The sequence below is a fragment of the Erpetoichthys calabaricus genome, chromosome 18 (assembly GCF_900747795.2).
Source record: "Erpetoichthys calabaricus chromosome 18, fErpCal1.3, whole genome shotgun sequence".
NCBI classification, from domain to species: Eukaryota; Metazoa; Chordata; class Cladistia; order Polypteriformes; family Polypteridae; genus Erpetoichthys; species Erpetoichthys calabaricus.
The window spans coordinates 86,440,902-86,466,901 of record NC_041411.2 but is presented as its reverse complement, the minus strand read 5'-3'; the positions used below and the strand labels follow the sequence as shown (position 1 = coordinate 86,466,901).

At 38.8% G+C, this 26,000-nt stretch overlaps 1 protein-coding gene across 3 annotated transcripts in view; it reads right to left on the bottom strand.

Annotated features, from left to right (window-relative positions):
• LOC114669257 (transmembrane and coiled-coil domains protein 1-like) overlaps nt 1-7,907 on the bottom strand; it is a 174,539-nt gene extending 166,632 nt beyond the window's left edge. The window contains exon 1 of one of the 3 annotated variants that reach the window (XM_051921159.1): nt 7,835-7,907. The gene's annotated coding sequence lies outside the window, so the exon portion shown is untranslated. The remainder of the gene's footprint in view (nt 1-7,834) is intronic. The other 2 variants (XM_028825466.2, XM_028825467.2) reach the window with 2 other exon arrangements.
• Between the last annotated feature and the right edge of the window lie 18,093 nt (nt 7,908-26,000).

The window sequence follows — 26,000 nt, the reverse complement described above, 5'->3', positions numbered from 1 at the left end:
TCTTCTTGTTACATCACTTTTCAATACACTTTTGCTAGGACAGTTAGCTTTGATGATTTGACCTCGATTCCCTGCGTGTTCATGAGTAGCAAAGAGCAAACAGCTTCTAAAATGGCATGTGGAGAGATATCAAAGTGAATGCTCAAAGCAAAATAATCCGTGGATGACTTTTTTCATATTATCGATGAATTGGACTCTAATTTGTCAGACTCCGATTTTGATGCAAGTGATCTGGAGATGTAGATCGAAAATGAAAGTGAGGTACCAGCATCAGCTGATCGTGGTACGTTCGTGTAGCTGATGCACCTATGGCAACGTTCGCCTCGGAGGACAGACACTTACGATGACTGGAGGTACAAAACATATTGCGTCTCACAGCAACTAAGACAAACGTGCATTTCTGTTGGCCGTCGGGCCGCCCCCAGCGAAGCCACTATTGCAGCAAACTGCATACAGGCGCTGACAGCAGGCACAACAGGCAGCAACAGACGTTTTATGTTGATTTATGTGTAAAACCATTGCTTTGTGCGCTTTTCAAAGAGTTTTCTGGAAAAAATATTAGCCCTCAAAGAGTTGCTACTGAACACAGACTGTTTATACTGCTCCCTTATAAAAGAAAAGGTTTCTGCTGGTATCTGTTCAGATAAAAAAGAAAACAGTTTTAGAAATGTTAACTTGCTGTTGCTGAGAAGGTGCCTGTTATAATGTTGTGACCGTGGCTCTGGACTCTGAGGGTAACTCATTTTTCTACAACAAACTAGATAAAACTTTAATGCCCTGGCACTGGCAAATAGCTTTGGCTTTATATTTGACTTGATTACATTAATGTTCATTAAAAAGTTGGTACGATGCTGGGAAAATTTCATTGCAAACAAGGGTGACTATGTAGAAAAGTGATGTACTGTAATTTGTTTTTGAAATTCTTAATACTGTAAATAGACTTAAAAAAAGTGCAGAAACTTTTTGAACGTTCCTTGTAAACACACACACATATACATATATATAATACTGTGGCAGACGGCTGGGGCTCTTACCAAGCAGGGACACCTGGAGAATGGAAGGACCGGGAGAGAAACAATATCTCCCCCAGTACACGAGAGGGCAGCCGCCCTGGTTTCCATCAAGGCCATGGGATCAGAGCTTGGAAGCTCAACCCTGTTGGGGCCCATGGCCACTGCCGGGCGACACCTGAGCATTTGTGGAGCCCAGGATGGCAGTACTTCCAACACACTGGGGAGTGCTGCCAGAAGAAGATCTGGAGACACCTGGAGTATTTCCAGGTGCCCATGCTGCACTTACACCACACTCGGGAGTACTGCCAAAAATTAATGGGACAGCACCTGGAGCACTTCCGGGTACAATATAAGGAGGCTGCCTCACTCCATTCAGAGAGCCAGAATCGGGTGGAAGATGGATAAAGCTTGCTGAGGAGGAGTGGAGGAGAACGGAAAGAGAGAGTGCTATTTGGACTGTGTTGTGCCTGTGGGAAACGGAGATGGTGTTTCCCACAAGGGAAAGAAAAATAAAAAGCATGTGCTTTTACAAGTGTGCCTCTTGTGTCTATCTTTGTCAGGTTGTGTGGCTAGAACGCCCCCTGCTGGTATCACAATACACATACACGTATACATATATATACACTGTATATATACATTTTTGAAAAGTGTAATGCAACTTAGGAACAAAAAAAATGATTTTATGCACATACAGTGCATCCGGAAAGTATTCACAGCACATCACTTTTTCCACATTTTGTTATGTTACAGCCTTATTCCAAATTGGATTAAATTCATTGTTTTTCCTCAGAATTCTACACACAACACCCCATAATGACAACGTGAAAAAAGTAAAATTTGCAAAAATCTCAAGTAATTAAAAATAAAAAAATTGAGAAGTCACATGTACATAAGTATTCACAGCCTTTGCCATGAAGCTCAAAATTGAGCTCAGGTGCCTCCTGTTTCCCCTGATCATCCTTGAGATGTTTCTGCAGCTTAATTGGAGTCCACCTGTGGTAAATTCAGTTGGTTGGACATGATTTGGAAAGGCACACACCTGTCTATATAAGGTCCCACAGTTGACAGTTCATGTCAGAGCACAAACCAAGCATGAAGTCAAAGGAATTGTCTATAGACCTCCGAGACAGGATTGTCTCCAGGCACAAATCTGGGGAAGGTTACAGAAAAATTTCTGCTGCTTTGAAGGTCCCAGTGAGCACAGTGGCCTCCATCATCCGTAAGTGGAAGATGTTCGAAACCACCAGGACTCTTCCTAGAGCTGGCTGGCCATCTAAACTGAGCGATCGGGGGAGAAGGGCCTTAGTCAGGGAGGAGACCAAGAACCCGATGGTCACTCTGTCAGAGCTCCAGAAGTCCTCTGTGGAGAGAGGACAACCTTCCAGAAGGACAACCATCTCTGCAGCAATCCACCAATCAGGCCTATATGGTAGAGTGGCCAGACGGAAGCCACTCCTTAGTAAAATGCATATGGCAGCCTGTCTGTGGAGTTTGCCAAAAGGCACCTGAAGGACTCTCAGACCATGAGAAAGAAAATTCTCTGGTCTGATGAGACAAATATTGAACTCTTTGGTGTGAATGCCAGGTGTCACATTTGGAGGAAACCAGGCACCGCTCATCACCAGGCCAATACCATCCCTACAGTGAAGCATGGTGGTGGCAGCATCATGCTGTGGGGATGTTTTTCAGCGGCAGGAACTGGGAGACTAGTCAGGATAAAGGGAAAGATGACTGCAGCAATGTACAGAGACATCCTGGATGAAAACCTGCTCCAGAGCGCTCTTGACCTCAGACTGGGGCGACAGTTCATCTTTCAGCAGGACAACGACCCTAAGCACACAGCCAAGATATCAAAGGAGTGGCTTCAGGACAACTCTGTGAATGTCCTTGAGTGGCCCAGCCAGAGCCCAGACTTGAATCTGATTGAACATCTCTGGAGAGATCTTAAAATGGCTGTGCACCGACGCTTCCCATCCAGCCTGATGGAGCTTGAGAGGTGCTGCAAAGAGGAATGGGCCAAACTGGCCAAGGATAGGTGTGCCAAGCTTGTGGCATTATAGTCAAAAAGACTTGAGGCTGGAATTGCTGCCAAAGGGGCATCGACAAAGTATTGAGCAAAGGCTGTGAATACTTATGTACATGTGATTTCTCAGTTTTTTTATTTTTAATAAATTTGCAAAAACCTTAAGTAAACTTTTTTCACGTTGTCATTATGGGGTGTTGTGTGTAGAATTCTGAGGAAAAAAATTAATTTAATCCATTTTGGAATAAGGCTGTAACATAATAAAAGGTGGAAAAAGTGATGTGCTGTGAATACTTTCCGGATGCACTGTATAATAACATGGAGAGAGATGGCCCAAGTGGATATTTACATTCATCTAATAAGGCGGAGTGGTAGCTAGAAGGCTGGGGATCTGCGCTGACAATCGGAATCCATAAACACCAGAAGAGACTCTACTCTGCTGGGCCCTTGAGCAAGGCCCTTAACCTGCATATGCTTTGTCCTAGGTATGACATTAATCTTTATCCAAGCAGGTCCTCCAACTTGCAAGGAAAATATGGGGTTTGGCGCCAGGATTGGCACTCCAGCCACCATAAAAACCTCACATTGTTCTAGTGTGGTACTAAGGTGTCACCCGTTACACAGATCCACTCCGGTCCCAATCTGGGTGGTTTGTCCTGTCGTAGATGAAGCAACGCACTGTATCAGCGCATGCTCCTAACCTAATAAGGTGTGATTCACTTTTTAATTCTGTATAATGGTTTGACTATATAGCAATGGACAAGAATTTTAAGTTTGCAATGCATAACAGTTTGAAAACCCAACTGATTAAATAAGCAAATGGATGGTAAAATGACTTTGTTGCTACAAAAGGCAATGGCAGTCAGTCATCAGTCAGTTTGTTAGCAAAAGACTAGACAGAGAATGACATATATTTAGCTACATCAATCTTCAAAAAAAACTACATTCATGTGGGAAAGTTTTATACTGATTTTACAGAATGAACAATAACAACTCTTTGCAAAATACCAAAAAAAACTGTGTCAGTACTACAAATCAAAATTACAGGGCAGTTTAAAAATAAAATTTTTTACATTTAAAAGATTTTTCAATTTAAAAGAAAAAGTTGAGCTATTTTACAAACTCTCTGTGGCAGCAGGGTAGGATTTTTTTTAAGGAGCAACTGACCAAAATCCATGGGCATTTTTTTAAATAGAGGCAATGTACACAATATGCAAAATAACATTTTACCACACAAGAAAAATTAAACTGATATACTTTAGACTATTAATACAAACAATAATTACAAGTTAAGCAGTTTAAAGATTACATTTCCTTTTATTATTAAATATGATCAAAACATAAGCAATATACTATATATTTATTTAAAAATCATTTCATATGTAACCAATTTGTAAAAGTGCTTAAGACTGAGAGCCAATTTACAAAAAGAGGCAGTGGACCACTTAATGTAAACTGTCACTTGTTAGCATACTTCCATATTACAGTAACTATATTTATTTACTAAAGGTATTCATTTGAAATAAAATAAAATTCTAATTCAGAGTTGTTAGGTTTGGTATCAAAACTACATCATTCAACCAATCATCCGCAACAACCCCTTGGCCATGAAGACAGTGTAGCAGCAGGCAGTCTTGCAGAACTGATCAGCCAGAATAGCAAACTTCACCAGCTGCATGAAATTAAAGGATTATAATGGCCAGATTCTGGCTCTCCAAGACTGTGTTAAGGTGAATTTAAGAAAGAAATTGCACAATGAGTTTGAAGATGTGTCAGGCAAGAGAGGGAATAATCACAAAGGGGGAACAGGAGAGTAGTAAAGGGAACAGCACTGAAGTAAAACTTGTTACTATAGTACATGGGTGTCAAATTGAGATCCTTTAGGACTATGTTGTCTGAAGGTTTCCATTCCAGCAACTTTCTTAATTAGGCATCAAATACTGCTGCTAATAAAACATGCTTCTTTTGCTTTACTTTAATTGACTTGCTTTTAAAATTCAGGACACCTTATTGTGTCCTTTCTTCCTTAACCAGCAGCCAAACAATAAAGAGATCCAAAGCAAAACACATATCTAGATTAAGTATCCATGCAATGTAAAACTTACTTTGCTCTAATACAATGACTTACAGTCCACATTACTAACACATATGAACCACAGACAAACCACAGGGAATAAAGTACAGTACCAAATGGATGCCAGGCTGATGCATGAAAAAACACAACATTAGACAGCACTGCAGCTTCACAGCTAAGCACCATATTCTCATCTCTGATATTTGATTAACGGGCACCTGAACTTCAGAAGCAGAAAACTTTTGAAAGTATGATTATATGTTGTAAATACCAGGGATAACACCCAACCAGTTTTAAATTGTTTAATTTTTGATTGTCTAGTTTTTGTACTGTCTTATGTGTTATATGACTCATCTACTACTAGAGTCTGTACACACTTTGATAGAATTGTTTAATCATTATTTACATACTGTTAGATTCCAGCTTGAGCAGCTACCTAGCAACTTAAATAGTTAAAATATTTTACACTGTATCTGTTTTTGAAGATGTTTCTGCTGTTATACACCACTTGAAGCATTCTTTGTTTTGCCTACCAAAATATTCCATGGAGCACTAATTAGTGACTGTCAGATGTTTGAACCCAAAACTCTGAAGCTGTAAGGCAGCAGCGTTAACCACATTTATTTTTTAAACACATATACTTGATGGGTTGATATTTCTCTTTAAGTACTTTAGTTATCAACATGTAGCTACTTTTAAAATAGCCACCTTTAAAATAATTCTACAGTGACATTATGCAGTTTTATCTAGCATTATTTCATTCATTTTTCAACACTTCATACTCCATACTCCAAAGCAGGAATGTACATGAAACAGTCTTTCTTGGCAATAACGCAAACTAAAAAGAAAAGAAATCTGGACAGAGTGTCAGGCCATTGCCAAGCACACTAAGTTATGGTAACATACCTAAACTCATTCACACTGGCACAGTTTTACAGCTCCAGTCAATCTAACTTGCACGTCTTTGGGGTGTAAAAAACAGAATACACACAGATAGTCTTTGTAGAAAAAGGGAGAATGTATAATGTACACATGAATGGTGCCCAAATTTGAAATTAAATAAAGGATTTTGTAGATATGAGGTGGCAGTCCTATACACTCTGTCGCACTTGAGATTGTATGTTTCACCAAACTAGGAAATGGCATTATTGCAGAACTGAAATACAAAGATTCACCTAAGGTCGGTGAACACAAATAGCTTATATCAGCTAAACACATTGTTAAATAAATTATTTAAAACCATACCGAATCTTAAAAATATAAAAACTATTAGATTTATAGAATAAAGGTGCAGGTAACAAATAAAAATTTTCTCCCTGTATACAAGGCCCACCTCAGTGCTGCAAGACAATATTTTTGCAGAAATGCCACTTGTTCAGTAGAAACCAGGAAAAAAAAAATGAATGAAAAGTTTAGTATTGAACTGTTAACATTTTGGAGCATCATTTTCTAAATAATTTTAAAGCTGTTGCTATGGTAAACTCAGTATCTGAAATCTCATTAGGCCACATTATATAATTTGCACCAGTGAGCGAGTATTTATTTCTTCAAAAGAAAATGCTAGTGAAAAAATCTTAATCAAGGTAGTGAACTAAAGTTTGCAAACTCGAGTTTCAAATGTTCTGTTTAGTGATTGAAATGCTCTCTAAATATTTTAGGTAAGAATACTATAAACTACAGTATGCCTAAGGAATCTTTGCATCTAGTCTAGGTAAACAATTTCAGTTCTAAGACTATAGATAGATAGATAGATAGATAGATAGATAGATAGATAGATAGATAGATAGATAGATAGATACTTTATTAATCCCAATGGGAAATTCACTATATCAAAATTATTAGGCCATAGAAGGACTTGCGGGCGGCAGGATGCGAACTCTCTCTGAGGTCGCCACACTTGATCAGCAGCGGAGGATGGCAGTGACAAGCTACACCAGGGACAGCAACAGCCCCTCAGTGTAGAGCAGGACTGCGGACAGCGCGCACTTTCCGTGACCTCCGGTACAGACTGAGGCGCGCAGCCTGTCAGGTGCCTGGCGCACGCCCAAAAGCTGGCAAAACTAACAACGGAAAGCGCTGGAACCTCACCAGCTCTACATACAAACACGACAGTCCATCGACGTTCCCAGAACGAAGCAGGTGCTAAGCGTCGTACTAAAGCGATTTTTGTTCCCGTGAGGCCAATACGAAAATAATACGCGGACCACTCCTGGGTGCCATTAATATAAAAGTATAAAAGTACTGTTCTATGCAGCAGTGTTTTCTTCACAATTTTCACAGCAAACCCCTTAAAATTCCTGGATTAACACACTTTCTGCAGATTGTCACTGAAGAAATAAACCGGCTGACAGGGATTTAAAAAAATACATTCACATATTCATACATACACACATAAACACCACTAGCATCCTTTAAGTGTCACTTTTTAAAATCAAGGTGAAGTCAATCCTTTCAAAACGTCCAGCGGTTTGTTTACTGACACAAATCGTTATCAATCACTGAAAGTGGCGCAGATTGACCAAAGTAAACCTGTGTGCCAGTGAGAGAGCGAAACGAAGGCGCGCTGCTGTCGGGCTCAACGAAAAGAGACAACACAGACAGCCGTCCGCATTTGCACTGGATTAAAGCAATAAAAAATGTCACTCACGCCCAAAAAATACATCTCTTCGCCCTAGCGCCTTTAAATGGCAAAATAGTCCACTGCTTTCATTTCAAATTTGACACTTACAATCGTCTGACAGCGTTTTTTCGCGGATGATGGTTCATTCCTCCAGATGGAGCACTCCCACGGTGACGTCAGCAAAGCGTTCAGCGTCAAGACGTGCCAGCGAAGGGCGGGGCTTAAGGTCGCGAATCCCCTCCAGGAAACAGCGGGGTTGCGGCTGTGTAAGATCGATCGCGTGTTTGAAAATCAAATCTGGTTACTTTGCCTATTAATCATGAAAATGGTTTAAGTAACTTCAACTTAGACATCGAAATATCAACGCATCTATTAACTCAGTTGTATATCGGTTGTCAGCGTATTTCTTAATAGAGAAATTCTCCTGGTGAGAGCCCTGCACAGACTGGAAAATTCAAAAGAGTTGTAAAAAGAAAATCACATTAACGACCGCGTATTGTTTAAATTAAACAGTACTGCAGCTGTTACAGATATCAGCAAAGTCAGCCGAGAAACAACACTTTCCCTCCATGGGATGGTGGTGGCAAGTACATTAAACATGAATCATATGTTGAAAATAAAGAACGAATGACGATCAGAAATTAAATGTATCTAATTTCCCAGAAAGCAATGGCTGAATATTTGCACCGAAATGAAGAACAATTACCATTACTTGTGAATCTAAATGGTTCTAAACTTCCAAAGGATAACATGTAATATCTGTATATTTTTATTTGTGGGTCTTACCTCTTACATTCTTCAAGATGTAAAATTTGGTCATTCGCACAATAATGATTCATAACACTAATAATAATACATTTGATTTATATAGCAAACTCATACTCAGTGTTTGACAGAAATTCAAAATGAACAGGGAATATGCAATATTGAACACAAACTAATATTCATGTAATACAAGAAGCATAAAGCTTTGAATTAGAATATGACACAATAAATAAGAATAAAAGTACAAAAAATATAAAGTACTATAAGAAAATCCTGAAGAAATAACCAATTACAAAACTGAAACTCTAATGTGTTGGAAATTTCCATTGAACAGAAGGTTAAATGAGGAAGAGCTCGCCCCATGGTCTTCCTCACTCAGTGCTTAAGTGTGGCTGCTCCTCCATCCATTTAGATGTCTTCCTCGAAGCAGACACTGCTGATTAGTAAGTCACAGAAGGGCACCAAGCTATAAAGGACCATTTTGTTTAGCTTATGAATTTCTTACTACCATCCATCCATCTTCCTAACTCGCTTATCCAGAGATGGGTTGTTACTTATAATTATGAATCATCCATTTCATCTGTTTTCTAAACTACCTTACACTACAGTGCTTTGTATAGACTGATAATATGATGCCAAAAATATTACCTAAAATCCTTAAAAGTAAAAAAAAAATTGAGTAAATCAGATATTTTAGATTGCAGAAGGTTAGTGTTTAAATCTCATCTTTATTCTCTCTTAAAGCCATTTATTCCACTTCAGTGGCATTGGGGCTTCATTGGATGCAATTCAGAAACAAACCTTGGAAGGAGTTCTAGTCTACTACTGGTTATTCTCAGTCACACTAGGCCTATTTAAAGTTGCTGACGTGCACATCTTCGGGATATGAAAGTGAAACCACACCATGTGATAAAAAAGAAAAAAAAAAAACTCATACATGGAGATAATGCACAAACTCCACACAAACAGTGCCATGGCCCTGATTCATAGCCAAAATTCTGAAGATATGCGGCAGCAGTGCTGATCCCTACACAGCCATTAAAAAGCTGGACACCACAATATTTTCAGGAAAATTTGGAGCAAAAGATAATTAACTTAAACACTACAAAATTCAGTTAGCCTAAGACAGCATTCCATACACATTTAGGCCATCTCTCTACCCCAGCATATTATCCTTGAATCTCCTTTGAGGAGAATTGGTTTTGTTACTGTGTAAAGGTGCCCTTCAAAACTATAGAGTCTAGTGAATTAAAAATTGCTGCTTTTTCTGTATATACATGTACAAGTAATTCAGATTTGAGATTAAACAATGAGTTTAAGGCAAATGTTTAGAAAGTTACCTTTACTTGTATGTATTTTTATGCCTTTGTACTTTAGTGTTTTTAAATAATTTCATTTTCAATGTTACATCATCCTGTTGCTCTTCTCTTTGGTGTTTGCCTAAATGAAAATTAAAAATACAGATCTGTCCACAAAAAAAAGCAATTTGCAACACTGACACCATTCAAAAGAAAGGACAGTTACATGAACACTACAACAACGATTAACCTTCATCACAATACCATGGAGAGAATAATTACTGGAAACTTCATAATCTGATTAAACAATAGGCCAGTCCATGATTACTAGATCATTAAGCACTTGGTCTGTATTACATAGAAAATTGAGTTAGTGGGTTTGTCAAGTATCAAGGACATTTACATCAAGTATCACAATGCCAAAGCTGTCAGCATTCAGTAATCACCTGTTCATACTCTATCAGTCTGGAAGAAGTCGTCCTAGACAAAACAAACTGAGTTATAAACACTGTCTGCTTTCATTCAGTATGTATTTAATGCAAAGATGTCCATAATCAAGAGGTGATTTTTGCTTATCAGAAAGATATTTAGTCTATTGAATAATATATGTTTGGTTGTAAGACATTCTTTCTACTGCTTACGTGTTATTAATGTTTATTAGCAAAAATGTACTCCACTACACCAGTAATACATGTGACATTAAGTATGAACTTAAACTTCTATTACTCTGTCTAAGGTTTTCCTAATATTGTGCAAGCAATAAGGGTAAAAAACCTTATGCAAAAAGATTTCAAATACTGGAGCCACTGAAGACTGCAACTGTAACTTCAGACTCTACTCACTTTTCAGAATCAGAATATCTTTATTGTCATTGTAACAAATACAATGAAATTAGGTGCAGTCCCTGCGGTGTCAAAATATAAATAAAATATAATTAAAAAAAGGATAAGAAAGAATAAGAAGAAATAAGGTAGAACACAAACATTCAACATAAGACCTTAATTGCACATGAGCACTATTGCACAAGATGTCATCTATTGCACTGCTACTAGATGACTGCTCAACATAACTGAGTGACAATCACATCATCATATTTACTGACTGCACTATAGTTATTGTCTCAGCAAGGGTGAGACAACATTCAACAGTGAGGTGAAGGATTTGACAATGCGGTGTCCATTTGCACTAAGATAAAAGAATTCAAGACACGGCGTGAGAATCACACACTGTGTAGCATACTACCATGGAAATGTTTAGATGCTTCAGTGGGTTACAGTTATATGACAATGTGACTTTCTCCTATAACCCCTGTGGTGAACAGTCGGGTCCCATGCCCAGCCGGGACGCCCCTGCTGCTTATGGTCCAGGGGAGCAGCCATGGACAGCTCAGTACCTCCCCCAGGACGCTTGGTGGCAGCCTCCCTGGCCAACGGTGATTCCCCAACCTGCCGCAGGGCTCCATGGGAGATGGAGTCCTCCACAGCCTGGTTGGGGCCTGGGGTGGCCGCTAGGGGGGGCTGTCTGGTTTCAACAGACTGGCTGGACGAATCTTCAGCCCCACCCGGAGGAGGTCACGGGAGGAGGACTACGCTTGTGGAGGAGTGGTGGTAAAAGGAGAAAGGATTGTTGTATTGTGTGGAAGAGTGCTTTTGGACTGTGTATTGCCTGTGGGTCACGGGGAAGACGTGCGCCCACAGGTGAAGAAAATAAAAGTCTTGTGTTGTTTCATACGTGCCTTTGTGTCTGTGTCGGGTCAGGCGCCTATATAGTGCCTTGTTACACCCTATAATAATTATAATAATAATAATAATTCTTTACATTCATACAGTGCTTTCGTCAGCACTCAAACCACTGCATCTCTAAAGCACTTGAAGAAATGTGGATTAGTTAGCAGATACTGTTAAAAGTGTATAACTAATGTGTGGTATAGAAACACAGTCAATTGTACATTCTGCATCCACACAAAGCACCATCTTAATGAATGATTTCAACCTACTTGGGAAAAAAATTGTTGCCTTAACTATCAAATGTTCATCTCCATGCCATACATTTCATGACCAACCAGGGTCCTCTAATTGTCTGAAAGATATTCCTTTTTTTTTAAAGCTGTCAAATGTCATCATTACTGCAATATTACATAATTTTGTATACTGTATATTTCTCTATATTGTATTAGTTTACTTTGTTAAGGTTGATGTGTTGTAGGATTGCTGTTTTCCTTTTGATTCATTAACTATTTTTTTTTTTGCTGAAGAAGAAACAAATTCTATTGTACTGGGTGCATATGAATGACATGGTGACACAGTGGCTTCATTATGTAAGGAATGTCAAAGTGACTTTTAAAGGTTGTACTGAAATGTGGTGTGTTGTATGTCAAATGAAAGTACAATACCTAATCTTTATGTCCATCCAGTCTAAAATGAATAATTTGTCATCAATTTGTAAAAACTTGTGCCTGCTAATTTTCGTGCATTCCATGTAAAGCCACATCCCAAAGGCACTGTATTGCAAAAGGTTCTTCCTATATGTTTTCTGTCTGTATGCCTAATACTTAAATAACATTTTATAGAGCCCCAAACTAAGCTGTCATAGTCACTTGATTGAAACACAGCTGGCCTATAATTGAAAATACATGGCCGATCAGCACTGGTTGTGCCAAGAAACCACATTTTCCATCAGACCAGAGATAATCAATATTGTTTCCTGCCAGTACTCCAGTTAAGCTCCTGGAGTTCCACATTTCATATAATATGCAGAAACCAAGGTCTTTTATAAGTAATTCACAAACAGCTTCACTATAAATGTGGAAGTACAATTCAAAGCTAAGCACTTTAAATCCCTTTTGGGAATGGATGTGCTCTTTTACAAAGAAGATAATATGTATATTATCAAATATAGGGCAATTTATTTAAATAAGGAATTGATCTGTCATTGATCGTGTTTATTTATTGAACATGTGGTCCTGCAGTTGACTTGCGCGTGTTGCATGTTCATTAATCCAAGCAATGACTACAAGAAATTTAAGTCTAGAAATTATTTTTATTAAAGCTGAACTAGGAAGAAAGGGTGGTACTGCCATTATAGGTGACACATGAAGGTAGACCCTGTGGAGAGAGTGAAGGAGAAGCAAGATAAGTGAAAGAATTAGCTTCTAATGCAACACGGCTATCATATCACTATGACACATCATAACATTATAAAGCCTATAATGCACATTTCTCAGAGATTATTCCGCATGTTCACACCCATTACAGATTGCATCTTCTTGTATTACACTCAAAAATATTGACACACAGCTGTCATTAGGGCAGCACAGTATTGCAGTTGTTGGATCTGTTGCTACATAGTTTCAGAAATCCAAGTTCAATTTCTGGCCCAGTCACTACCTGGTAGGAGTTTGTATACGCTCTGCTCTACCCAACATGGGGTTTTCTCTTTCACTCCTGATTGCTCCCACATTTGAAATATATGCATGTTAGGTGTATTTGTTACGTTAGATTAGCTGAGTGTGATGGTGCCCAGTAGTGGAGTGGCATTCAGTACTCTGCACCCAAAGCTGTTAGGACAAGCTCTAGTTCTCCATAATGGGCTAGGATGGATGTAGAATACTTAGGTGTCACAGTGGTTAAATTTTATGTCTTACAGATTCAGAGGCCAAACTATGTGTGTAGACTCTGCACGTCCTGTCTGTGTGTACATGGGGTTTTTCTCAGTGAGCTGTGGTTTTCCTCCCGTAACCCAAAGATATGCAAGTTATGCAATTAGCCTGGTGTTAAATCATTTTGAGTGTTTTTGTGAATGTGTCCTGTCAGAAACTGGCCTCCCTGGGTTAATTCTGGCTTTTTTTGTAGTGATGGATAGGCAGGGACAGTAAATGGACAATACAGTGGAGCCTTGGTTCACGAACGTCTCGGTACATGTATAAATCGGTTTACAACCAAAAAGTTTGCCAAACTTTTGCCTCGGTTCACGACCACACACTTGGTATGCGAACAAGCCAGTTTCCCTTTCGGTTTGTGCGCGCCGATGATTTCCGCACGTGTTACATTGTTCTCAGTCAGACATGCGTGCTTGCATGTGCGTGCGTGCTTTCGCTGTGAACTCTTTGTGCTCTATTTCATTTCCCTTCCGGTTCGTACACGCCGATTACTGTATTTAAGCACGTGTTCAGCCTCTCCCTGTTCATTGTTCTCAGTCAGACGTGCGTACTTTACCTGTGAACTCTTTCTGCTCTACAATATTTCATGTGCTTTTGCAGTTAACCACGGCTTCTAAGCAAGTGAAGAGTGGTGAGAAGAAAGTTTTGCAGAAAACTGAAATCGAAGTAAAGAAAGAAATTATTGAAAAGTATGAGCGTGGCGTTCGTGTTACTGATCTTGCCGCCAAGTACAAGATGTCGACTATTCTAAAGCAGAAAGAATCTATTAAAGCAACTAATGTTGCAAAAGGAGTTACAGCGTTAACCAGGCAGAGGCCTCAAGTGCTGGAAGAGGTGTAAAAACTGTTGCTAGTGTGACTGAACGAGAAGCAACTTGCAGGGGATAGCGTAAGCGAGGCGATGTTATGTGAGAAAGCCAGGAAGATTCATGGCGATTTGCTGCAAAACTATCCTTCTACGAGTGGCAAAAGTGAGGAATTTAAAGCCAGTAGAGGATGGTTTGAAAAGTTTTGCAAGAGAAGTGGCATTCATAGTGTGGTAAGGCATGGAGAGGCTGCTAGTTCCGACGTTGAAGCTACGAAAGAATTCATGAAAAATTTCACACAATTTCGCTACATCCCGCAACAAGTCTTCAGCTACAACGAGACCGGATTGTTCTCCACCCAGTTCCTCCTCATTTCATGCCAGAACTCGACTCATGCAAGGTTAGTTTTCTTGGTGGTTTATTGTTAATTTTTGTATTACGGATTTTTCAAATGTTCATTTTTTGGTTCGTAGCGTGAATTGTTGCAATGTTACTTTTCTTGGTTGCTTATTAAATTTCTGATTTTTCAAATGTTCATTTTTTTCCCTGTGCTTAAAACTCATTAAAAAAAAGTTTACATAGCGATCGGGTTGTAAGGCTATTAGCGTGAACTCCTGCAATGTTACTTTCTTGGTTGCTTATGGTTGGCTTTTAAATAAAGTTCGGATTTGTTCAAATGTTCCTTTTTTTCCCCTGTGCTTAAAACTCATTTAAAAAGAGTGTTTACAGCGATCGGGTCATAAGGTTACAGTATAGCGCGAACTCTTGCAATGTTAGTTTTCTTTGTTGTTCAAGGTTTTCTCAGTGTTGTTCAATGTTTTTACATTTACTTTACTATTACGCTGTCCATTCTATGGTTTAATTAACTATATTTGTGCTTAAAAACTTTAAAAAAATATATATTTACATACAGTTCGTATGGTCTGGAACGGATTAATTGTATTTACATACAATCCTCTGGGGGAAATTGCTTCGGTTCACGACCAAATTGGTTTACGACCAGAGTTTTGGAACGAATTATGGTCGTGAACCGAGGTTCCACTGTACATCCATCCATCCATTATCCAACCCGCTATATCCTAACTACAGGGTCATGGGGATCTGCTGCAGCCAATCCCAGCCAACACAGGACGCAAGGCAGGAAACAAACCCCAGGCAGGGTGCCAGCCCACCACAGGGCACACACACACACCCACACACCAAGCACACACTAGGGACAATTTAGAATCGCCAATGCACCTAACCTGCATGTCTTTGGACTGTGGGAGGAAACCGGAGCACCCGGAGGAAACCCATGCAGACACGGGGAGAAAATGCAAACTCCACGCAGGGAGGATCCGGGAAGTGAACCCAGGTCTCCTAACTGTGAGGAAGCAGCGCTACCACTGCGCCACCGTGTGGACAATACATGTACACAAAAATTATGGATGGATATCCTTATAAATACAGTCATATGAAAAAGTTTGGGAATCCCTCTCTGCATAATAATTGACTCTCCTTTCAACAAAAAGATAACAGTGGTATGTCTTTCATTTCCTAGGGACATCTGAGTACTGGGGTGTTTTCCAAACAAAGATTTTTAGTGAAGCAGTATTTAGTTGTATGAAATTAAATCAAATGTGAAAAACTGGCTGTGCAAAAATTTGGGTACCCTTGTAATTTTGCTGATTTGAATACCTGTAACTGCTGAATGCTGATTACTTGCAACACCAAATTGGTTGGATTAGCTCGTTAAGCCTTGAACTTCATAGACAGGTGTGTCCAATCATGAGATATAAAGGTATTTAAGGTGGTCAATTGCAAGTTGTGCTTCCCTTTGACCCTTCTCTGAAGAGTGACAGCATGGGATCCTCAAAGCAACTCTGAAAAGATCTGAAAACAAAGATTGTTGGGTATCATGGTTTAGGGGAAGGCTACATAAAGCTCTCTCAGAGGTTTAAACTGTCAGTTACAACTGTAAGGAATGGAATCAGGAAATGGAAGGCCACAGGCACAGTTGCTGTTAAACCCAGCCGGTCTGGCAGGCCAAGAAAAATACAGGAGCGGCATATGTGCAGGATTGTGAGAATGGTTATAGACAACCCACAGATCCCCTCCAAAGACCGTGCTGCAGATGGTGTATCTGTACATCGTTCTACAATTCAGCGCAATTTGCACAAAGAACATCTGTATGGCAAGGTGATGAGAAAGAAATCCTTTCCGCACTCACGCCAAAAACAGAGTTGCTTGTTGTATGCCAATGCTCATTTAGACAAGCCAGATTCATTTTGGAACAAAGTGCTTTGGACTAATGAGACAAAAATTGAGTTATTTGGTCATAACAAAAAGCATTTTGCACGGCGGGAGAAGAACACCGCATTGCAAGAAAAACACCTGCTACTTACTGACAAATTTGGTGGAGGTTCCATCATGCTGTGGGGCTGTGTGGTTAGTTCATGGACTGGGGTCCTTGTTAAAGTCGAGGGTCAGATGAATTCAACCCAATATCAACAAATTCTTCAGGATAATGTTCAAGCATCAGTCACAAAGTTGAAATTACACAGGGGTTGGATATTCCAACAAGACAATTACCCAAAACACAGTTCGAAATCTACAAAGGCATTCATGCAGAGGGAGAAGTACAATGTTCTGGAATGGCCGTCACAGTCCCCTGACTTGAATATCATCGAAAATCTATGGGATGATTTGAAGCAGGCTGTCCATGCTCAGCAGCCATCAAATTTAACTGAACTGGAGAGATTTTGTATGGAAGAATGGTCAAAAATACCTCCATCCAGAATCCAGACACTCATCACAGGCTATAGGAGGACAGCGTCTAGAGGCTGTTAGATTTGCAAAAAGAGGTTCAACTAAGTATTGATGTCATATCTCTTTTGGGGTGCCCAAATGTATGCACCTGTCTAATTTTGTTATGATGCATATTGCATATTTTCTGTTAATCCAGTAAACGTAATGTCACTGCTGTTTCCATAAGGCATGTCATATATTAAAAGGAAGTTGCTACTTTGAAACCTCAGCCAATGAGAAACAGAAATCCAAAGAATTAAGTGGGCTTCCCAAACTTTTTCATATGACTGTATATCAGCTAAGATGACCCTAAAAGCTACTTCCATCTCCATCCTTATAATAACACAGGTGAATACATAATAAATGCTTCTCTGAGTGGCATCATGAAACACAAGAGTCATGCCTTTTGTTATGGACATTGTTAATTCATCAAAAGGAAACTACTAAAAGGCTAATTAAGCCCCCAAAGTCGGCCTCCAGAGAGACACAGAGAATTTAGCTCTACTCCCTGTTGTTTCTACCGCTGAGGATTAAGCTCATGCTTTTTCTGCATACATAAGTTTGCAGAGTTCAATCTTGTTTTTGTCTAATGGACTTTGCAGAGCTTCAGTTTCAAAATAATTAAAAAAATAGGACAAGCTGGCATCACAAGCAGCAGCTGCTGCTGCGCATTCCCATCAATGCTTGTGGGGTGTCCAGCAAACTGTCTGACAAGGTCATGCTCAGCTGAAATGGCAGACTTTTAATGTCTATCATTGTGAGCTGCTGTCAGTTGCTATCAAAGGTCAACAGCACACAAGAAAGAGTTAAATAAAGCTCAGACTGGTTTTAAGATAAGTGCCAACTCCTTCTGCTTACACAATTCCTGCAATAAGCTGGAGAGAAGGATTGTTCCACATGCATATGAGCTCAATTTTGACTTTTAACTCTATTTCATTTAATTTTTTGATGTCTTTTTTTATTTTACAAAAAAGCTGAAGAGACATTCAAATAAACCTGATTGAAAATCAACTAGAGTCATTTATTCTCAAGAAATGCTGGCCAATTGAATGGACCTTGGGATTTCAGTTTATACAAGCCATGTTTGCAAAGGGTGTTGATGAACATTTGTCTGGTTAAACATTCAGACCTCCTCGGTAAACAGACGCCTATTGTAAATGTGACATGAGAAGATGTTACTGGACAGAGAACTAGTAGATACTGTATTTGATGTGCAGCTCTCAGTTCTAATTTAGTTTCAATGTTTAACTCATACATCTTGCATGAGTTTGGTTTGTTCTGTTTAACTTTGGGATAGTGTAAATCATGAATGGTGCTACATAAGATAAAGACCTTAATATTTCAGAGTTGATTGGCCATTACCCAAGACAGCTGCAGTTGCTACAGCTTTTAACTGCAGATAGTTCTTGCACCAGGTCTGCCCTTATTGTAATGTTCTACGTAAGTAATACAATACAATACAATTTATTTTTGTATAGCCCAAAATCATACAAGAAGTGCTGCAATGGCCTTTAACATGCCTTGCCTTTTGACAGCCCCCCAACCTTGACTCTATAAGAAGACAAGGAAAAACTCCCAAAAAAACCCTTTTAGGGAAAAAATGAAAGGCAGATCAAAGGGAGAACCCTTTGCAGGTAGCCTGGGCGTGCATTGGGTGTCAAAAAAAGGGGGTAAATAAAATACAATACACAGAACAGAAGAGAAGTAATCCTCAATACAATATAATAGTGCAATAGAAATATTACAAGTACAGAGCAGAATTCAACACTAGATGATATCACATAATAAGATTTGGATCAATGTTATATTTCTTCTTTTCTTTTTCCTAAATAGTCTGTAGATTCATAACCAGCAAAATCACAATATTGAAAACATGTGTGCTGCTTTTGTGATTTCACTCTCTCTGTTTCTTTCCTTTTCTATGTAACAAAGTTGACATGGTTGTTAGTATCAGTCTGTTAGGAACCAATTCAAACTGGCTATAGGCAGAAGGTGGTGGGTGATTAACCTTCTGATAAGGTGAGCCAGTTTTTATGTCATTGTTTGAAGCACAGTATACCTTTAGGCAAATTATAACATGTACATCCTACTTCAAAACATATAAAACTGTACAAGATATCATTTACCTTTTCTCAGATTTTCTGAATTTTGCATATTTTTACAATTGCATATTATGAGATCTAAATCATCATCCTTATAACAGATTAGGAAAACATGAGAGAGCAAGTAACCCTAAATTTTAATATTTTTATTATAAAACAAAAGTCATCCAGCCTGAACTATGTGAAAATGTAATTGGTCTCTTAGACTCATAGCTGGTTTAGCTGCAATAGCTTCAATAAGCACATCCACATACTGTACTTGGACTGCATTGACACTATTAATCAGGAAACAAGTGAAGCCTAGTCCCTGTGATGTTTCATTATATTTGTTAGGAAAATTGCTAAAAGCCCCAGTGAAAATTTCAAGGCACGATTGGTCCTGCTTGGTACTTTATGTAGAACTTGTTCTGCCCTTAAATACCCCTGTAGGACCGTTGCAGTGTTGTCGTTATTAACTGGCTAAAGCTCAGTGTCATCATACAGATACGTTTATAACTGACTCTTGTCCAAAAACTTATTTCTCTATGCACCCTTAATTTTACCTTTTGTAATACACACATTTTATGTAAAATGAGATAATAAGTCTACAGAATTACAGATGAAAAACAGCAATGAGCTGTATCATTAATCACGATTTGGAAACATTGCCTTATAACATGGAGCTGTATAGGTGAATATCAAAGATGTTGGTTGAAATAGGCACAATGCCCAGAGTAATTATAACTCAAGAATGCATATAAAAATGCAACAAATGTAATTAGCACCAGAATAACTCAGTCCTTATCTTATACAGGGGTAAGTACACACCTGTTTGTTGTTTATTGAACTAACTCTAAATAGACAGTAAATAATTTTAATGAAAAATAACAAGAAAAAAAGACACGGTCAGGAAACATGCCAAGTTTATACTGTGAGTCAAATTATTGATCATCAAAGCCCAAATTGCTAGTCAAAAATCAAAGTTCAAAACAAAAGTAGAGCTCAAAGTCATTATAGCAAAAAGAAAGAAAACAAAAGTTTGCTCACTAATCTTGGATAATGTACACATTTGGTCTTATATATGGTCGCTTTGATGATCGTCATACTAACAGGCGATGATTGTGATGGAAAATGGTGGTGCTGTAAATATGAAAATATTTTTCAATTGCACAAAAGCATTTTGTAGAGCAAAATAGATATTTCCATAAGATTCTTCAGTGTCAAAACCCAAGGCTAAAAGCAAACCTTGTCCAAATCCTACACCAGACATTCACAAAAAATTTAAAAACAACACCCGTTATAACACTTATGTTTGATGTAATCAATGAACAATAACACCTTCCTTTAAAGTTCATGCTTTTAATGTCAAGAATGTAAAAATACATAGAAGCAGTCCACTAACTTAATCCTGATTCCTGGTGTTTCTAGGAAATAGTAAAGTAGTGAGATTGTAAGGACTGCTGATTTGACTTTTATAGTGGCTTCTTCCTTCTTGTTCAAAGAACAACTTGCTTCAGATCCTGCCACAACATTTTTGTAGTGCTAAGGGCCTGCATTTTGACGTGGCCATTTCAGAATATTGAGTTTTGCCTTCTTCTTTTCTCTCAGATATCTGTTGCTTTGAAATCATCACCTTGCTGCATTACCCAGACTTAGCCTTGACTGATAGACAGATGGCCTGACACATTCTGACTTAATATATTTTCACCTCTACTTTTGTATTCACAGAATATTTCCCTTGAGAAGTTGAACCAGTCATGACCATGGAGGATTTTCCTGTATGTGGGAGGAATAGCCTGGCTGGAGAGATTATTGAGGAGTTCAGGAGTGTCAATCTAATCACCAGAGGATGGGTAGATATAATGCAGTTCATTAAAGGTCAGTAAACCAATCAGGGTGAAAAGTAATAATGGAGCAGATGAGTATATAGTCAAAAATAAGCAAGCGGTCCTTATCTCAAACTAGCATAAGACAGTAAAGTCACAAAGCAAAAACAGTCTAAAAATAAATGGAGGGTTTAAAAAAAATAACAAAAAAAAAATGCAGTTCATAGGAAAGTGACAAGACTCAAAGAATGTGCTCGGCAGTATTATCTGTAGCCTCTTTAAAAATATATGTAACTGAGCCAAAGTGGTTTTAGGAACTGTAAGATAACTATAATCATCAAGCAATTAAAAAAAAAAAACCAAAAACATATGATTGGAGTGACTAGATGCCCACCATGAAAGTTATGCATGATTTCCAAACACGCCTTAAAAGCTTAGTAAAAACTGATGAATCAAAGGGGTGCACAAAACAGATCACAAAATAAATTCTCATTTATCACCTGATTGGATAAAAGAATTCTAATTATTTTTGCCATATTCACTAGAAGCAATTTCATATCATTTTATACTACATCCAGTAGTATTAGGGTGTTGTACCGTGTTAGCCATTATGAATGTAGTGATAAGTCAAGCAAAATGACACCTTTTATTAGCTAACTAAAAAGATTACAATATGCAAGCTGTCCAGGCAAGTCAGGCCCCTTCTTCAGGCAAGGAGAAGGGGCCTAAGTTGCCTCGAAAACTTGTATATTGTAATCTTTTTAGGTAGCCAATAAAATATGTCATTTTGCTTGACTTCTCAATACTACGTCCAGGAAATGAATGAGTTTTTAGGGCCGTTTAGGAGTTTAGGGCCATTTAGGCAATTTGTGAACACAAGGAATCTGGCCAAACATCTTAGACTATGCTGTTCATGGTCTTGTAAAACTACTAGCTATGCTACCCTTCTAAGATGGGTTGAAATCTATGTAATCAACACAGATCTCAGAGTTAACGTTTGAAGTGCACCATGCAATGCATATGTTTCTGTTATATGCCATTTGGTATGGGATTTGTAAAAGCAGTGTTAATGTTTGTGATGCACCTTCCATTGGAATGACAAATGCAATGCATTTTATAACTGAAAGTGTTTGTGATGCTCCATTTGTTGGAATGACAGAGACATAGCAACCAGATTGACACACAGACAGACACTCAGAGAACACTTATCCTTTTATTAAGGTGAATGAATTCATGAATCTCAATTCAAGGTCAGTGAGCAGTGTAAAATTGTTAATGTGAGTATATTGTCAAAAACATGCAAAAGTTCATGATCTTAAAAGTGAATAATGTTTTTTGCAATTTGAGTGTTTGCAATCAAAACATTGTAAAATCATAAGGTATAGGATTCAGAATTGGAAAGGGAACAAGGAAACAAGAACTTGAGAGACTCAGTAATTGATCCCTGAGATAATTTTGGAAGAGTGCCTAAATATACCAATAGCCCAAATGGTTTAGCATGAGTGTAAGGTGATTGCCCTCGCCAAGCAGCTGCAAATGGAAGACACACAATAAACTTGTAGGCATGGACTGGCAATCAGGACTAATGAATCAAATCCTGATGGGCTGTGGCGTCTGGGCCAAGCTGTCAGGCCACAAACTCTGAGAAAGTGTGACCAAGTGAGACATGATGTGAGTCCTCAATATGCCTGTCCAATCATATGATCCTACTAACCCACAGCCACCCCCCACCACCCTATCCAAACTGTGAGACAAAGCACTAGACGCAAATAAGAGAGGAGATGGAGAGCATTTCTCTAGAAAAACAAAGAAAGAGGTGAACTGAAAAATAAGGGAAAATACTTAAAATTACTTCAACGTGGGATATGAAGGGTCTAGCTGCAGACCTCCAGTGGCAGTACCATTGGGACTGGAGGTGTGAAGTGTAAATTCATGGCACAGGGTTCTTTTTAAAATTAACTGTTCAGTGATTCCTCAAAGCAAAAATATTGGTTTAGAAGAGAAACATACAGTATGTGTGTATGTAAAAACAGATGTGGATGCTGAGTATACATAAATAAGTATAGCTCCATTTTGCTAGTAAAGCCTAATATCATAAATTAAGAGTGTATGAGTTCAATAACAAAAGGTACTTTACTGTTTTAACATTTGTACTTTAGCACTGTAGCTGGAGCAGACACAAAGGGGTCTGCCACTAGAGCTCTACAGCCTGGCTCTACAGAGACAGAACACACAGCAAAATTCAAGAAAATTATTGATTTATGAGTAAGGGACTGCAGCAGGGTCAGAGTCTGAAGGGGGTCAGCTTAGCAGTCTAGTTACTATGACAACTTACAATGGCACACAAGTCACGATATTTCATTATAGCACTCAAAATTAAAACAAATTTTAAATGGCTTATTAAGCAGCAACCACAATGGTGAGGGATACACTGAAAGTTTAGGAGCATAAAATCTTGTATTAACAAAACAATGTCATAGGTAGAAAACTTCCTCCAAAAGAGAGAAAAGCAAAATTTGTAATTGCTTAAATAATTTATTTAAAGGAAAAATGAAATATGGAAAATGGCAAAAATAGTATTTACCTTAAAGTCAAAAACCTTCCATCAGAATTAAATAAACAGTATCTTATAGTGAACACAGTGGTCAAGGCCAGTGAATCATAAGATGAAGCAAAGGGCAAAAAAACTAGAATCGAGAACACAAACAAATTACCAAAGGTCCATTATCACTGGAGTTTCATCTGAAACACTAGCTGTGGCCAGTACCCTGTTGTCTCAAAATTACAAGTTCAGAAACACTTAAAATAGTTGCCCACAAGATGGGTAAAATACCATCAAAACCCTGACTGAATCCCAAAGGGCTGAGAAAAATCTTTATAAAAATAAAAGGTTTATTTATCAAAGGCTGTGTAATACAAGAAGCTCTGAAGAGCTCAAAGGAGTTGCCTGAAAAGGCAAGGCAATCACAATAAACAAAGTCCCAATACAGAATCCAGAGGCATAGTCAAAAAGCAGAGCAGAGATTTAAAAAAATCAAAAAACAGAATCCCACAACAGAATCCAAAGATGAGCACAGGGTTGAAATACCAGAAAATCAAGAAGCAATAGCACAGAGCATTGTGATCACTAGAACTGTCCACTTCCTAGCACGTTCAAAATGAACTGCCTGGAACTTTGGGAAGCCATCCCTTAAATAGGGCGAAGGGCCGTTCCTGGTGGTGATTGGCAGGTGTCTCAACCCCATAGGGAACTACAGTACTTACAAAACACAAAGAGCATAACCTAGGCCTTTCTCACGTAACAAGAAACATAAAGAAAAATATGCATGATAAGTAAAAAAAAAATAAATATAAATAAGGAGCCCTGCCCAGGGTTTGTTGGCTGGGATTGGCTCCAGCAGACCCCCGTGACCCTGTGTTAGGATATAGCGGGTTGGACAATGACTGGCTGACTAAATATAAATGAATTAAACAAAATTAGAAAATGCTGTCTTAACGTAAGGACAAAATGGGCACTGGCCAGGGTCTCCAGGGGCATAGGGGCCCACAATGTTTCTGATGGCTATGTATGTTTCTGTTTTGCTATCAAAACAGGGGCCCCAGCACACTACTGTACTTTGCTTGGGGGCCTTTGGGGGCCTATGATGCTGCTAAGATGGCCCTGCAGCCAGGGGAGAAATGCTAGCTGAAACATGACGCTTGATGAATGATTTTGTGGCCCTGCCTCCTTTGGCTCTACATAAAGGAGAATTAGCAAATAACTGACAAAAGTACCTGCAATAAAATTATAATATGAATACAAAATATCAATTAAGACAATATCAAAGAAAATCATAACATTGCACAAAGATAAAATGAAACTAAAAACACCATATACAGCATTATATTTAAAAGATAACAAAAAGCTTAAATAAACAGAAAATAAGTGCAAGCAGGCACAACAACCTTGTCTGAAACATAACACTGAAGAGTTAATGTTAAGTGTGATGATTTTGTGTACTTTAATATTTTCCAAGCACCTGTTCAGCTCCTATTATTATTGTTTTTAGTTATTAATAAAAATAAATATGCTGTGTGAAAGATAGAGGCACTGTCGTCCCCTTGAACCCTCAGATCAGACGTCAGGCACCAGATAAAAATCCAATTATTATTTATTTTATAATAATAATGTGCACCAAGCACCCTCCACTCCACAATACTCATCAATCACCAATAATCACTACAATACTCAATAATCACAATCCTTCACACTCCCAGACGCGTTGCCACCCTTCCACCCAGCTCAGCTCGACGTCTGGGATTTCCCATAGTCCTTTTATAGTCCTTGACCCGGAAGTGTTTCTCTCTGTCCATGTGATTGTTAACACTTCCGGGTCAGATAAAAACTCCTTTTCTTCAACCCGGAAGTGAGTCATTCGCTCTGTCGCCGTGACTAATACACACTTCCGGGTTGCAGGTGAAACAAAAGTCTCTGGGCCTTCCTGCAGCGTCCCCTGGAGGTTCCCATGGTATCCAGCAGGGCTGTGATGAAAAACTCCATTGTCCATGATGCCCTGCTGGAACTCGGGGTACCTCTATGTTGCAGGCAGGGCTCCACCTGGCAACTTGGGGGTATTGGCCGGGATGAATGGCCGGTCATATTCCACAGCTGTTTTGTTCACATTTTTTTATGCACACCACCATGCTGAATTGCTGTTGTTACGACACGGTGCTGATTGCTATGAAGTGCATCTATAGAACTACCGTAATTAATGCAAATGGTGTAATGATATACAGTAATCCCTCGCTTATCGCGGGAGATAGGTTCCAAGGCCGACCGCGATAACTGAATTTCCGCGAAGTAGGGACACCATATTTATTTAATTATTTAACGTGTATTTGGATGTTTTTAAACCTTCCCTGTATTGTTTACAACCCACCCTTTACTCTATTAATAATAGGGACAACTGCTAAGCAATATGAAATCGGTAGATAAGTTTACACTTATTGTATAGCGAAGTACACGTAGCTATATATGACGTGATGATGGTGATGAATATGCTGCGCAGTA